We start from the raw sequence: 17,488 nt of genomic DNA, 5'->3' as shown, positions 1-17,488 counted from the left end.
TGTTGGTCCAGCCAGTGATGCCCAAGTAACATGAATGAATAAAAAAAGCACTAACTGTTCAGGATAAATACTTCATTGGATGAAATATAGAAATGTAGAAAACAGAAGTAAGAATTGACCCTCTGTCTGGACATCAGTCTTGCAGTAAGGGATATTTCTACTGGCAGGTAGACCTGTAACGCTGATTCAAGGTGATTGATAGAAGAACCAGAAAGAGAGATGCACATTTGTTTCATGCGGTTAGAAGTGGAGTTGAGCTGAAAGATGCTTCCTGGAAGAGTGGTGGAGGTAGATTTCATTAGTCTGCGAAAGAAAATTGGATAAATGCTGTAGGATTAGCATTGTTTGAAGAAAATACAAGAGAGTGGAACTGTCTAACCAATCACAAAAGATAAAACAAAACAAAGTATATGTCTAAATGAGGTGTGAATGGCAATGTCAGCTGTGTAGAGAAGATGTGAATGATAAAGTGTTGGCACAGAGCTGATAGGCAGAATGGTCTTGTTCTTTGCTCTACAACATTTCTTGATCGCGTTTTCCATCCAGCATTGCATTGGATTCCCAGACAATCTTCCACATTGTGATTGTGAATCTCTCTGAAAGTTAGGTTAAAATCTGTGCAAACCAGCCTACCCTTCAGTTTAATCGGGTCGAGCTGTTACATGGGGAAAGCTGTGCTCTGTGCATATGTTGCACTGACTCGCATCAGTTGTCGATAAAGTTATAACCATTTGTTCTCATCTCTATGGTTAAGGGTGAAATGGGTCCTGACGGTCAAAAAGGAGATCAAGGACAACCAGGAATGACGGTATGTTAATTTTTCTTTTGGTTTGAGACACTGGTGGAATTGTACAACATCTTTAAAAATTAGTCTCATTGCTTTGTCAGTAAATCACCTCATAATGTCCAAATCCTCTGGAGGCTCTCTGTTTGTGGTATCTATAGGAATGAGAATGGCAGGGTCAGGGATCAATAGGAATGAGAATGGCAGGGTCAGGGGATCAATAGGAATGAGAATGGCAGGGTCAGGGGATCAATAGGGATGTGAATGGCAGGGTCAGGGATCTATAGGAATGAGAATGGCAGGGTCAGGGATCTATAGGAATGAGAATGGCAGGGCAGGAATCAATAGGAATGAGAATGGCAGGGTCAGGGATCTATAGGAATGTGAATGGCAATGGCAGGGATCTATAGGAATGTGAATGACAGGGTCAGGGATCTATAGGAATGAGAATGGCACTGGCAGGGATCCATAGGAATGGAAATGACAGGGCCAGGGATCTATAGGAATGTGAATGGCAGGGTCAGGGATCTATAGGAATGTGAATGGCAGGGTGTGGTATCGATAGGAATGTGAATGGCAGGGTGTGATATCTATAGGAATGTGAATGGCAGGGTCAGGGATCTATAGGAATGTGAATGGCAGAGCAGGGATCTATAGGAATGTGAATGGCAGGGTCAGGGATCTATAGGAATGTGAATGGCATGGTCAGGGATCTATAGGAATGAGAATGGCAGGGTGTGGTATCGATAGGAATGTGAATGGCAGGGTGTGATATCTATAGGAATGTGAATGGCAGGGCAGAAATCTATAGGAATGTGAATGGCAGGGTGTGATATCTATAGGAATGTGAATGGCAGAGCAGATATCGATAGGAATGTGAATGGCAGGGTGTGGTATCTATAGGAATGTGAATGGCAGGGTCAGGGATCTATAGGAATGTGAATGGCAGGGTGTGGTATCTATAGGAATGTGAATGCCAGGGTCAGGGATCTATAGGATGTGAATGGCAGGGTCAGGGATCTATAGGAATGTGAATGGCAGGGTCAGGGATCTATAGGAATGTGAATGGCAGGGCCAGGGATCTATAGGAATGTGAATGGCTGGGTGTGGTATCTATAGGAATGAGAATGGCAGGGTCAGGGATCTATAGGAATGTAAATGGCAGGGTGTGGTATCTATAGGAATGAGAATGGCAGGGTCAGGGATCTATAGGAATGTGAATGGCATGGTCAGGGATCTATAGGAATGTGAATGGCAGGGCAGAGATCTATAGGAATGAGAATGGCAGGGTGTGGTATCTATAGGAATGTGAATGGCAGGGTGTGGTATCGATAGGAATGTGAATGACAGGGTCAGGGATCTATAGGAATGTGAATGGCATGGTCAGGGATCTATAGGAATGTAAATGGCAGGGTGTGGTATCTATAGGAATGAGAATGGCAGAGTCAGGGATCTATGGGAATGTGAATGGCAGGGGCAGGTATCTATAGGAACGTGAACGGCAGGGTCAGGGATCTCTAGGAATGTGAATGGCAGGGTCAGGGATCTATAGGAATGAGAATGGCAGGGTGTGGTATCTATAGGAATGAGAATGGCAGGGTGTGGTATCTATAGGAATGTGAATGGCAGGGCAGAAATCTATAGGAATGAGAATGACAGGGTGTGGTATCTATAGGAATGAGAATGGCAGGGCAGGGATCTATAGGAATGAGAATGGCGGGGCAGGGATCTATAGGAATGAGAATGGCAGGGCAGAGATCTATAGGGATGTGAATGACAGGGTCAGCGATCTATTGGATATGAATGGCAGGGTCAGGGATCTATAGGAATGTGAATGGCAGGGGCAGGGATCTATAGGAATGTGAATGGCAGGGGCAGGGATCTATAGGAATGTGAATGGCAGGGACAGGTACCTGTTGGAATGTGATTAAATATGCAAATATAAATTAAAGTGATGAAGGGGTGAATAAGAGGAGGAAAACCTCACCAGTCAAGAAGTGTCAGACAATTTGGGGACAGAGCTCTCTGAGACTTTCCGGGCAAAGTAGCCAAAAATAGTAAATTAAAAGCAGGTTCCAGACAACTATTTACATTAAACTGTGCAGAAGAAAGCATATTTAATTCAAATTCCGCCTGTAAATGGGGCCGGTTCCCTGCTGACCTGCTTTCCTGGGTGAGCTGTAGAATGGAGCCAGTCAGCCCAGAGGTAGGGACTGTATTTGCGGTAATTGGTCTCATTAGCGGACAAGTGCAGGTCTGCAGTGTGCATTGCCTCGAGGGAGGGTCGACTGTGCCAGTCCACTAAACTGCGACATTAACCCTGCCCTCTTTGCTTCCTCCTCTTCATTACAGGAGGATCAAATCCGTGCGTTCGTGAGGCAGGAGATGAGTGAACACTGTGGTAAGACTCTGTCTTTTCAATTAAAGTGCAAACCAAGGGGCTGGAAGGCTGATGTAAGCACTGCAACATCCACTTAAGCGTTCTAATAGACGCGTCAGCAAGACCGAGACCGTGCATTGTGGAAAATACATGTGCAGTAAACTCAGTCAGCAGACATCTGTTAAACATATCAAATTCTAAAAAATTACTCTTTGTTATCCCAGAGTCTGTAATAATGACAATATCATCCATGGTGTATGTATCGATTATTGCAAAATCAGCTTGTTTCTAAAATATAGATGAAAAGAATCAAAGGTTTGCTTATGTTAGATATGTGCATTGCCATTAAGAGAGTTCACCTTTCAGGATTCCATATTGTGTGTGTATACACTGTTACCAACCTGCCTGACAGTTAGGTCTACAATCTGCACTCTCAGAAACCAGTTGGCTGTTGCAGTGTCTGCTTCATTGTTTATAATGTGTTTCACTGTTTTAAATAAACAATGCCACAGAGTTAATCAATCCCGACCAGTAATGGATTAATAAACCATTGTCATGAACGTGACAGAGGTGATCTGATGATGTCGGAGGAGCTGGAGAACTAAATGAGGAAGGAATGGATGCGGACACAAGTAGAGGAGGAGAAAACTCATTCACCCAGCATGGACCAAATGGTCAATCCTCTACGTGTTGTGTCATTTCCTTTGCAAACTCAGTGCCAAAGCAAAATGATCGACGTGTATCTGAGGAGGAAGAAACAATTGCTTGGTAGCACTGAACTTGAATCTTGCTGCGAAGAGAGAAATGCAGCTGAAGCTTTTCATTTTGTACTCCTCAGGACAAATGCAAGAATGGCAAATTTCAAACTGTCGCCATTAGACATAGGATAGAATTAGGCCATTCAGTCCCATCCAGTCTGATCCACTATTCCATCATGGCTGGTGTGTTTCGCAACCCCATTCTCCCCATAAGCCTTGAACCCCTTACCAGCCGAAGACCTAACTCACTGTGTCTTAAATACGCTCAGTGACTTGGCTTCCACAGCCCTCTGCGGCAATGAGTTCCACAGATTCACCACCCTCTGAAATTCCTCCACATTTCAGTTCTAAAGGATCATCCATTCACAATGAGACTGTACCCTTGGATCCTAGTCTCTCTGACTAGTGAAAACATCTTCTCCATGCCCCCTCTCCCCCTCTGTCCAAGCCTTTCAGTATTCTGTAAATTTCAATTGGATCCCCCTCATCCTGTTAAACTCCATTGAGTGCAGATCCAGCATTCTCAACCGCTCCTCATATGACAATCCCTTTATCCTCAGGAACATTCTTATAAACTTACTGTAAACCCCCTCCAATGCCAGCAGATCATCCCTTCGATACAGCAGCCAAAATACTCACAATATTCTAATAGCAGTCTGACTAGAACCTTATACATCCTCAGCAGTACACCCCTACTCTTGTACTGTAGCCCTCTTGAAATGAATGCTAACGTTGTATTTGCCTTCCTGACTGCCAACTGAATCTTCACATTAACCTTAAAATAATCCTGAATTAAGATTCCCAAGCCCCTTTGTGTTTCTGATTTCCGAAGCCTTACCCTGTTTAGAAAATAGTCTGTGCCTCTATTCTTCCTACCAAAGTGCAAAACCTTACACTTTCCCACATTGTCATCCGCTTGCCATTTCTTTGCCCACTCTCCTCGTCCAAGTCCGACAGCGACCCCACTTCCTCAACACTACAGTGTTCCTCCAGCAATCCTTGTGTCATCTGCAAACTTTGCAACATGGCTCTCACTTCCTGCGTCCAGATCGATAACGTATAATGTGAATTGTTGTGGTCCCAACACTGACCCCTGCAGAACTCAAATCCAGTATTGTCTGTTCCCTGGTGGGCTCTACCACGAGCTGTTCCAAAAAGCCATCTCGTAGACATTCCATGATTTCCTTTCCTTGAGATGTACTACCAACCTGAGTTTCCCAGTTCATATTGAAGTCCCCCATGATTATTGTAATAGCGTTTTTTTAAAATGTTTTTTCTATCTCCTGATCTATTTTCTTCCTCACACGCTGACTACTCTTAGGAGGCCTGTACACAATTCACATCAGGGTCTTTCTTTCTTTGTGATTTCTCAACTCTAGCCACACAGATTCTACCCCTTCCGACTCTATATCACTTCTTGCTAATGATTTAATTTCATTTCTTACTAACAAGCCAACCCCTCCCCCTCTGTCCATCTGCCTGTTCTTTCATTAAGGCGTGAATCCTTGGATATTTAATTCCCACCCCGATCCCCTTGCAGCCATGTCTCTGTGATACCCACAACATCATACCTGCTACTTTCAATCTGCATTTTGTTTCATATCCTGCGTGTATTTAAGTACAACCCCCTCAATCCTGACTTGACTGCTCACCCCTCTCATTGTTGTGCCTTTATAGAACATAGAACATTAAAGCGCAGGACAGGCCCTTTGACCCTCGATGTTGCACCAACCTGTGACACCAATCTGAAGCCCACCTAACCTACACTATTCCATTTTTGTCCATATGCCTGTTCATTGACCATTTAAATGCCCATAAAGCTGGCGAATCTACTACTGTTGCAGGCAGCGCAATCCACACCCCTTCTACTCTCTGAGTAAAGAAACTACCTCTGACATCTGTCCTATATCTATCACCCCTCAATATAAAGCTACCTCCCCTGGTGGTAGCCAGCACCATCCGAGGAAAAAAAGCTCTCACTGTCCATCCTAACCCTTTGATTATCTTATTCCCCTTCGGATTATCTTATCTGCTGTGCCCGAAGTTAGCTTCCTGACCCTTTCCATACTCTCTTATTATTTGTCCTGGAAACTTTATTAACCTCTAGCAAGTTTCGAGAAGATTTGTAGCTCAGGTTGAGGTTCTGGATGTAGGTTTGCTCGCTGAGCTGGAAGGTTCATTTTCAGACGTTTCTTCACCATACTATGTAACACCATCAGTGAGCCTCCGGATGAAGCACTGGTGGCATGGCCTGCTTTCTATTAATGTGTTTAGGTTTCCTTGGGTTTGTGATGTCATTTCCTGTGGTGACATCATTTCCTGTTATTTTTCTCAGGGAGTGGTAAACACAAGTCAATGTGTTGGTTGATAGAGTTCCGGTTGGAATGCCATGCTTCTAAGAATTCTCATGTGTGTCTCTGTTTGGTTTGTCCTAGGATGGATGGGTTGTCTGAGTTGAAGTGGTGTCCTTCCTCATCTGTATGTAAGGATACTAGTGAGAGAGGGTCATGTCTTTTTGTAGCTAGTTGATATTCATGTATCCTGGTGGCTATCTTTCTGCCTGTTTGTCCAATGTAGTGTTTATTAACCTCTGCTAACCCTCCGCCCTTTAACCATTTTCAAAATCTTCAGGGAGTAAGGGTATTCAGGTATTACCTTTATGGTTCAGCTTTTTACTTTAGCCCCTCACTGCTTACACATGTATTCCCTCAGCAGAACCTGGTTTCTCTTTCTACCAATATCATTGGAACCGACATGGACAGCAACAACTGGATCTTTCCTCTCCCACTCCAAGTTCTTCTGCAGCCCAGATGAAATATCCTGAACCCAGGCACCAGGCAGGCCACATAGCCTTTGGGGTGTTCTCAATCCTGGCCACAGAGAACAGTGTCTATTCCCCCGACTGTAGTGTCCCCAATTACAACTATATTTCTCTTTTCTCCCACTCTTGAATGGCTCCCTGTACTATGGTGTGTGTTGTGGTCAGTTTATTCATCCTCCCTCTCATCCCCACTCTCATCTGCTCAGGAAACAAGAATCTCAAACCTGTTGGACAATCTCGAGGACTGAGGCTCCTTCAGCATTACCTCTTGGATCCCTCCATGCGCCTCGCTCATAGTCAACACTCTCCCGTCCCTGACCACTGACAGAATTCGAGGTAGTTTCATCCAAAGGGTGTGACTGCCTCCTGAAATGCAGGGTGCGGGTAACTCTCCCCCTCCCTGATATGTCGCAGTGGTCCGAGCTCAGACCCCTGCGCATCAACCCTGAGCCGGGGATTCTCAGGCACCCAACTACAGACGTGTTCACTACAACAACAGTGGGGTCCACCAGCTCCCACATCATGTAGTTACAATAATCACCTGGCCAAGCATCCTAATTTAATTTCTTAGTTCTTATTTCGATTTTGTTTTTTAAATTGTGCTGCCCTTTTGGTTTATAGCCTGTAAATATTTCCCCTATTTCCCTTTAATCTGAAAGTTACCAATAATTGATAGTCAAATTAGTAGTTATCACCAACCAATGAACTTATGGTTTGCCTGTGATGTCATTGTATTATGGAGAGCCCCGATCCTGGGGCCTCAAGTTATCCTGTTTTTAAAAAAAACCTTACCAACTGTGAGTCAAATAAGTGCCTTTCCCGTCTGTACTGAATTCCCACATTACCATCAAATTTCCTAAGTTGTGTACTTACTCGGACTGTGTCTCACTGTGGTAGTAACACCACCCCGTCTAAGTTCCCCTCCAAGCCACTCACCATCTTGACTCAGAAATATATCGCTGTTCCTTCAGTGTCGCTGGGTTAATATACTGGCATTCTCTCCCCCAGGGCATTGTGGATCAAACTATAGCACATGGACTGCAGTGGTTCAAGAAGGCAGCTCACCACCACCTTCCCAAGGGGCAGCTAAGGCTGGGCAATAAATGCTAGCCCAGCCAGTGAAGCCCACACCCAACGAGGGAATAAAAAATAAGAGACAATCTAACCACCACCCCTCGACATTCAATGATTTTACCATCACTGAATCCCCAAGTGTCAACATTTTGGGGGTTATCATTCACCAGAAACTCAACTAGTCTAGATCTTTAAATATATGGCTACAAGGGGTGGCATGGTACCTCAGCAGTTAACACTGCTGCCTTGCAGTGCCAAGGGTCTGGGTTCGATTCCAGCCTCAGGCAACTATCTGTGTGGAGTTTGCACATCCTCCCAGTGTCTGTGTGGGTTTCCTCCGGGTGCTCCGGTTTCCCCCCACAATCCAAAGTTGTGCAGGTTTGATGAATTGGCCATGCTAAATTACTCATAGTGTTCAGGGATGTGTAGGTTAGGTGCGTTAGTTAGGGGACTTGTAATAGGGTAGAGGAATGGGTCAGGATGGGATACCTTTTTGCGGGTCAGTGTGGACTTGTTGGGCCAAATGACCTGTTTCCACACTGTTGGCAATCCATGTTCTATTCCTTGTAAGAGCTGGTCAGAAGCTAGGAATACTTCTGCAACAAGTAACTTGTCAAGTGACAACATATTTAGGCCTAACTGTGGAGGCTCCTGTGGTTGAATAGCTCACTAACACACTACAGGTCACATAAGCTGAAGGATGCTGTCTATGCCTGGGGGCGGGGTGGGAAGCAAACGAAAGGCATGGTTGGTACAGAATCTGAATGGCCAATTTAAAGCAACAACAGAAATCAATTGACCGAGGTGAGGAGCATTGTTTAATTACTGTCGTACACCCCCACTCAGCTAAAACATTATCTGAGGCTATAGTTGCTAATTATTCCTTTTATTCTCTCTCTTTTCTCCCCAGCCTGCGGAGGTGAGTCACAGCAATTATTTCCATTCCCTTCCGGTGAGATCAGGTGACTACAACTGCTTGGATTTTTATCATGCCTTTAATGCAACAAAATGTCCAAAGGCTGTCTACAGGAAAATTCTGGAACAATATGTTATACTGAACCATGTAAGGAGGGTTTACTTCAGTTGACAAAAGGCTGGGCCAAGGAAAGAGACTTTAAGGAGTGTCTTATAGGAGGGAGGGCAGGAGGTAAAAAGGTTTAGAATATAGAACACTACAGCACAGAACAGACCCTTCGGCCCTCAGTTTTGTGCCAGCCTGTGGAACCACTCTGAAGCCCATCCCACCTACTTTATTAGGGAGGGAATTCCAGAGACTGGGGCTCTGGCAGCTAAAGGCTTGGCAACTAATGGTGGAGGGATTAAAAGCAGGGGTGTGGAATGTCAGAATCCACGGAATGCTGATACCTCAGTGGGTTGTGTCTTTGGAAGAGATGATAGAGATAGGAAGAGGCAAGGCTATGATGGATTTTAAAAGGATGAGATACTGCTTAAGTGGGAGCCAACGTAGGTTGAAATAACTCCACTGAGACTGGTATCCTGTCTCCCTTTATTTACACATGAACAGTTCTTGACTTCAGTACTGACTTAATCAGAGCCAGTTACCAGCGTCAGCATCTCTGACACTCACCCTTTTTCTCTGTCAGCCAGGGCTCCCTGATTGGACCAGGTTAACAGCCCCAGTCAGGGAACTCAGATTCTATGAGGTCCATCTGGCTGACCTCGTTGCAATCACTACACAGGTCAGCGAGTGCTGAGGTGACAGGTGACTGAGAAGGACTCAGTGCAGGTTAAAACGTTAAGTAGCAGAAGGTTTACAGAAGATAGAACGTGTGATGTAAGCGAGCAGTACATTGGGATAGTCTTGTCTTAAGGTAATGAAGGCCTGAAGGAGGGTTTCAACTGCAGATAAACTGAGATAGGGACAAAGTTGAGCAATGGGCCAGAGGTGGAAATAGGTGGAGGGGGTATGAGGTCAAAGCAAAGGACGTTATGATGGTGGGGAGTGCGATATTGTCCATATCAAATGGTCAACCATGGACCCAGATGATGGGGAGGACTGCTCTGTCATCTCCATCCTACAAACTAAACTGGGGGAAAAGAGTGAACTTGCAACAAGGGAAAGAGGTAAGAAATATTATTTTGTTTTCTCTCAAACTACATGCTGAGGTTTAATTGGGAGTCAGGGATCTGGAATAGAGCAGCTACAGCCTTATCCTTGAACCATAGTAACTCCCAGCAGCAGCAAAAAAAGTAAAGATGAGCCTGAAATGAGATGGCATCTTGGCAGGAAGTTATTCTCTTGCCTCATGGTACTGCCCAGCAACAAGGCCAAGACTCTGTCTCTGGTCCATATTATAGATCAATGTCTTCATTTCAAGGCTTAGGAAGAGGTAAATTAGCCTACCTTGGTCTCGGTTGCTAAAATGTTGGTTGTCCTGGGTAGGCCTGGTTAAAGATGGGGCAGGGAGTCACCCAGGCGAAGCCCTCAATGACATCTGCACGTGGAGATTGACTGAATATAGCATTGATTCATCTGTGATTCCCTTCACAGTCCAATAGCCAGTTGAAACACAGGGGATTTCCTTCTTAGTATCACAGGGTTCAACACGCCTGTATAACACCCATTGCCATTTAATTCTACTGTAACTCCCCCAAACTTAAAACTAATAAGTCAACAACTGAACTAATGCAGCAGTGCATGGCCAGAGCAAACAAAAACCTCTGCTGTCTAAGTAAGTAGGAGAAAGTGAGGACAGCAGATGCTGGAGAGCAGAGTCAAAAAGTGTGGCGCTGGAAAAGCACAGCAGGTCAGGCAGCATCCGAGGAGCAGGAGAGTCGACATTTCGGGCATAAGCCCTTCATCAGGAATGTCTAAGTGACTTACAAACTAAAAATAACCATGTCAGTAATATTCCAGAGACCCCCAAATCATGGCAAGTCCTTCACTTAGAGTCAATAGGAGACAATCTGGTCACGAGGATAATAGAAGTAGAAGCAAGATTAGTCTGTAAGACCCCCTCAAGCCTCCTCCACTATTCAAGAAGATCATTGCCTAGCTTCAACTTAAACACCACTTGCCAAGCACTCCTGATTAATTTCCTGAGTTCCCAAAAGTCTATTCATTTTGTCTCAATTGTACAGTGACTCACATCCACAGTTTTCTGGGGTAGAAACTTCCAGAAATGCATGACCTATTGGGTAAAGAAATTCCTTCTCATCTCATCCAAAATGGCTGTGTCCTTGGCTAGTGACCCCTGGTTAATAAAAGTCATCAGCCTGTGGAGAAATGACTGTCTTAGCATAGACACAGACTCAAACTAGATCAGAACATTGAAATAATTGGGCAATCTGATCCTGCAGCACAACTAATCTGTTTTGTATTGAATGCTGCTTGGTGTCAACATCATGAAACATCTTATTTATCTCCCTCACCTTTATAAACCATCCACATCACTGTGTCAGTTTGAATATATCAGTCCTGGAGTTGTATTTGCCGGATTCTTGGAATTCTGACTTGGTTTTGGATTGGCTTGGGAGGACAGAGTCTGAGCTGCGTACTGGGTAATGACAACTTATGTGGTCCAAATCCCGAATCAGGATTGATACAGAACTACAGGGCTACACTTTTCACCTCTGTAACTGAGCCACCAGTGACAGCATCAGAAAATGCAGAATGTGGAGAGCCCCATTCTATCCAACATAAGGACCTCTTCATGATCTGATTATCCTGTCTCCCACCAACCTCCAGCACAGAGAACACTGATTCACTCCCCAAAAAAGCTAAAATAAAAATTCAAAGTATCTCCAAAGCTTTAATGTCCCTTTCCAACCATTCCAAACTGTGGAGGTTCCAATTAATCCTCATTGGATATGTTGAGCGTTTGTTCCTCTAATCTACTATGTTGAAGTTTTCCTCAAGGTTTGTGATTCTGGTACATCAGTTGCATGTTACTGTCTCACCACGTAATATGACTCTTGTACGATCAAAGGAATTTTAACATCCTATCTATTTGTGATTTCTGTAATGTGTATCCATAGTAATTAATTGTTTACTCATTGTTTGATGTATCTTCACCTCTTAGTTCAGTCGTGAGTGTTGTAACCCTGGAAGTATTTGTCTGTCTTTTAAACTGTATCAACTTTGGATTGATAACAGGCGTTGAATACATTTTGAATGCATCCTGCACAAAAATATTACTCGGAATAATTTAGTGACTCCTGTCTCGTCGATATATAATATGCTTCCTAACCCCTACAAGTGTTAATCATTGTAGGAACAAGAGGAGGCCATTTAGCCCTTTAACATATCCCACCATTCAATCAGATCATGGCTCATCTGTATCCCAACTCCCTCCATGTGCTTTGGTTCCTTGTCCATGAACATTTAATCGTGTCAGATTTCAAATTACTAATTGACCAATCATCGACTGCTTTTTTTATGGGAAAGCATTCCACACTCCGCTCCTGAATGATGTGGAGGTGCCGGTCTTGGACTGGGCTGGTCAGAAGTCACACGACGCCAGGTTAAAGTCCAACAGGTTTATTTGAGACCACAAGCTTTCGGAGCGTTGCCCCTTCGCCGTGAGTCTTGTATGAAAATGTTGTTTTTCCTAACTTCTCTCCTGAGCAACTCAGCTTTGATTTATTTCCCGTGCCCTGGAATTACCCACCAATTTAGCCCAATTCTTCCTGAGATTTACTGTTCTCTGGTCTTTGGGGTTTGGATGAACCTTTGAGCTCAGGGACAAGGATTCAATCAACCTGACGGCTTCCAATATAGGTATCCACCCAAGCCAATAACGCACGTGTTCTCTCATACCTTTTACATTTGTCAGATCCTTATTATTGGAAACAATAAAGTGTTTTGGAGCGAGATCTCCCTGTTGTGTTTTTTGATCACCATTCCCACTCACTCTTGTGCCAATCCAAAGTCTGATCTGACCATGAATATTTAGCAAATAGTTAAGACCAAATCATCCGGTGTATGAGTCGCAGGAGGTAGAATCTGATCAAACAGTTGATTAGACAAGAACTTGCGGACACCACCAGTGCGCTTTATTTTGAAGCACTTGGAAAATGCTGGATCTTCCCAAGTGGTTAGTCTCTCTCCGCATTGTTTTTTTCTTAAGCTTGGCCAGGAGGCAGATGGAAGTGCTGTGTTTTCTTTACGAGGGCCGTAATACCAGAGGTAATCAAGCCCGCTCCCATTTCCCATGCACTCACTGACCAGCCCAAAGGGAAATTGACAGAATCCTTCACAAATATCAGCGGCCTTTCCTCACTTAAGGGAACAGAGTGACGAGAGAAGAAAGGTTGAATGTGGGAGTTTCGACTTTGAACTGCAAGCCCTTCGTGAAGAGTTAAAGCCCCATGGTTCAGAGTAAAACAGGATCTTGATCAGATGGGCCAATGGGCTGAGAAGTGGCAGATGGAGTTTAATTTAGATAAATATGAGGTGCTGCATTTTGGGAAAGCAAATCTTAGCAGGATTTATACACTTAATGGTAAGGTCCTAGGGAGTTCTGCTGGACAAAGAGACCTTGGAGTGCAGGTTCATAGCTCCTTGAAAGTGGAGTCACAGTTAGATAGGATAGTGAGGAAGGCATTTGGTATACTTTGCTTTGTTGGTCTGAGTACTGAGCACAGGAGTTGGGAGGTCATGGTGCGGCTGTACAGGACATTGGTTAGGCCACTGTTGGAAAATTGTATGCAATTCTGGTCTCCTTCCTATCGGAAGGATGTTGTAAATCTTTTCTGAACCCTTTCAAGTTTCACAAGGATGTTGCCAGGGTTGGAGGACTTGAGCTACAGGGAGAGGTTGAATAGGCTAGGGTTGTTTTCCTAGCAGGGTCGGAGGCTGAGGAGTGACGTTATAGAGGTTTATAAAATCATGAGGGGCATGGATTGAAGAAATAGACAAAGTCTTTTCCCTGGGGTGGGGGAGGCAGAACTAAAGGGCAGAGGTTTAGGGTGAGAGGGGAAAGATATAAAAGAGGCCTAAGGGACAACGTTTTCACACAGAGGGTGGTACGTTTATGGAATGAGCTGCCAGAGGAAGTGGTGGAGGCTGGTACAATTGCAACATTTAAAAGGCATTTGGATGGGTATATAAATAGGAAGGGTTTGGAGGGATATGGGCTATATGGGCTGGGTGCTGGCAGGTGGGACTAGATTCGGTTGGGATATCCAGTCAAAATGGACAAGTTGGACCGAAGGGTCTGTTTCCATGCTGTACATCTCGATGATTCTATGACTCTATAAATGGAGAAGAGGGGACAATTGCTTAGCAATACCAAGATGGGCTAGAGGTGAGAGAGGTCAAGAGAATAGTGAGAGAAATTAATGGATGCATGATCCTGAGATTATGGCAAAGCTAGAGAGAAGAAAGAAAAGGAAGAAAGACAGAATACAAGAAAGAAGTGTTGCATCTGTGGAGAGAGAAAGCAAAGGTAATGTTTTGGTTCCAGTGACCCTAGAGGCCAGACAGAAGAGCAATGACCCAACCAGCAACAACTACATCCCACAAAGTGGATGAAAAAAAAATTAGAAACTTCCTGAGACTTTGTCTGGACTGTTTAGGATACTACCCTCCTGTCCCAGGGTGGGTATGGCTATGACCAAGATCAAGGGACATAGGTTCAAGTCCCACTTGCTGCAGAACCGTGTAGTAATATCTCTGAACAAGTTGAGCAGGAAGATAGCTATCCTTGCCACCTGGAGGTGGAGAGAATGGAAATAGTTGCCCAAGTTGGAACAGATACCCTCTTTCTGCTACCTCATCATTTTAACTGACAGACCAGAAGGTTTGTGAATGGCCTTCTTAACCCACGACCAATTGTCGCTCTTGAATCAGGCAATTAATGGCCACTTACGGATCCCATTTCCTGCTTCTTTGGTGAGGGAGAAAGACAGATGGTCTCTCGCTCAGTGGGAATCAGGGCCATATAGGATGCTCCAATAGCCCTCATCTGAGTTTAAGACCCTTCCCATGACCTGAATCACTAGTGTCTCGGTCTGAGGTAAAGCCAGCTACCCACCGTCATTCTGCTGTACCAAGCTAAGTGGCAGCTCAGTGTGTCCTGTTATCTCTCCAGTGAGGGTGCCAGGCTAATTACCCACTAACTCACTTGCCCCCACCCATTTAAAAATTAGAAACATTATGGCCAATTATATAGCACTTTATTAGGGATCAAGTCTGGTTTCTCTGACCCCCCCAAATCAGCCACTGAACAGGTTCAGCTATTGATTATCGCATGTGGGGGAATCAATTATTCTGTCAGAAATGTTTGGACATCAAGTTCCAATGGAACCGAAGTTTACTATAACCTGCAGACTCACATTCCTGATGATTCGGTCAATGTGGGTGCTCTCAGTGATGTTTTTCTCTGTGTTATTCACGGTATTTGGTGGATTTTAAGTACCCTTCAGAGTGTATTTGCTGACCGTCAATTGGTCTCCCCTTGTTTGTTCTTCCAATGACCAACCAAAGCCATGAGAGGTGCAATGCTTCTGGCAGGAACGGCGTTTTGCAGTCCGTGTACTGCTTCAACAGCGATATCCTGCATTGACGTAGCAGTTGTTAGCGAAAAAACAATTTGATACCCAGCCCTGTTAAGAAGTTGTCAGGAAATCTTTGAAAGGGACTGCCTTTTTTAAAAAAAGGGACATTTTTAGAGAAATGGTGAGACTAGAGTGGGACCTAGTCAAGCACTGACAGCTGAAGGCATGGCCCCCAGTGCTGGAGCTGATAAATCTGGAAACTGGCAAGACAGCGGAAATGGAAGAGTGCAGAGATCCAGGAGGGATAAGCAGCTGGAGTTGGGAATGATGAGTCTATAACGGGTTTCGGGAACAAGTGTGAGAATGCTAAACATGCAACGTTGCCAGACGGGGAGCCAGTGAGCTCTGAGATGATGGGGGAATGGGACCTGATGGAAATGAGGATATGGCCATCTGTGTTTCGAATGGGCTGAGGTTTAGGGAGAGGTGGAAATCTGGTGGGGAAAAAAAAAGGAAAAATCCTGTCTGTGGCAAGAAGGGGCAAGGGAAAGGGAGCAGCTTGCAATGTTAGGGTAAGGCAATTTAAATGAATTCTGTTTCTTTATGGTTTCCCCTCACCCCGCACACATGCCAAAGACTGATAGGGATGAGCTGGAAGCTAATGCTACATGTGCATATTGGCCAATTGTTAGATGGACTCAGAGAATTATAGGCCAGAGAAGATGAAAAGACTGACTTTGCACCGGTTTGCTATTCGGTGACCTCTCCAAGGACGAAAACCTCAGTACTGATCTAAACACTTCATTATTTTATATCTTTTTCTCATGTGCTTCCATTGGAGTGCCCCAGGCCAGACTTAACTTCCACCAAATACCGGGTGGGTGCTGCTGTGGCTGCTGGGTGTTAATTATTGTCGTGTTGTCCACGCTGTCCTTGTCCCTTGCTCCATCTAGGTCTCTCGTTACACTCACTACCTTATTCCCGTCAAATCCCTGTTCTAAAGATTTCACATGAGGAGGACTATGATGGTGCCAATGGTGAGTCTGTGTCACTTGTCTCTTCTGTCTCTTGTCTCTGAGGTGAAATTTGTTCAAGTGGGTATCGGTTTTGATGAGCGATTGCAATCCCTTGCATATTCTTTGCAACCAAGAATCAGGCCATTTGGCCTTTCTGGTCTGTGCTGGCCTATGAGGGCCAGTTAGCTCAGTTGACTGGGGTAGAGACAAAAAAAACTGCAGATGCTGGAATCCAAGGTAGACAAGCAGAAGGCTGGAACAACACTGCAAGCCAGGCAGCATCAGGAGGTGGAGAAGTCAACGTTTCGGATGTAACCCTCCTTCAGGACTGGGGGGTGGGTGTAGAGGAGGAGGAGCTGGGAAGGGAGTCCGGGTGATGGGGAGGGAGGTTACTTAAAATTGGAGAACTCAGTGTTGAATCCTCTGGCCTGTACGCAGCCCAGGCGGAAGATGAGGTGTTCCCTCAATTTGCAGTGCGATTCGCTGTGGCAATGGAGAAGGCCGAGGATGGTAATGTTGGAAAGGGAATGGGAAGGGGAATTAAAATGGGCGGTGCCTGGGATGTCAGGGTGGCCCTGTGCTTACCTATCCCCACCTCACCACCCTGCACCCTGCCTCCCCCCCATGAGAACCCTCCCCCACCTCCCCCTATTATCTACAGCTCCCCTTCCACCCTCCCCCAGTCCTGAAGAAGGGGTACACCGAAACATTGACTTCTCCACCATCTAATGCTGCCTGGCTCGCTATGTTCTTCCAGCCTCCTGCTTGTCTACCAGTTGACTGGGCGGCTGGTTTGAGTTGCAGGGTGATGCCAACAGTTTGGGTGCTATTCTTAGTACCAGCTATATTCACCAGGAAAGCCTCCTCTGAACCTCACCCCTACCCTGAGGGTTTTGATAACCTGTCCAGAGAGTGATGAAGTATAACTCAGGTCCATGTCACCTGAAGGAGATGCTAATTTCCAACTCCCACCTACTGTATAGGGATGCTCAGAATCACACTCTGGCAGAAATGAGCCATTAACTGTAACTAGTGACTGCTTTTTCAGATGCATATTGTCTTTGCAGCTTGTCCCATTCTGGTTTTTGTAATTTTCCTGCTTTAAGTTTCATTTAAGCACAAAGTTACAGCTGTCCCGTACACCTGAACAATCTTCATTACACCTGTTGCTTTCCTTGTCTCTTCTTGGGTTTG

This window comes from Chiloscyllium plagiosum, chromosome 18 (assembly GCF_004010195.1).
Source record: "Chiloscyllium plagiosum isolate BGI_BamShark_2017 chromosome 18, ASM401019v2, whole genome shotgun sequence".
In the NCBI taxonomy this organism is placed as follows: Eukaryota; Metazoa; Chordata; class Chondrichthyes; order Orectolobiformes; family Hemiscylliidae; genus Chiloscyllium; species Chiloscyllium plagiosum.
This window is presented reverse-complemented; position numbering follows the sequence as displayed.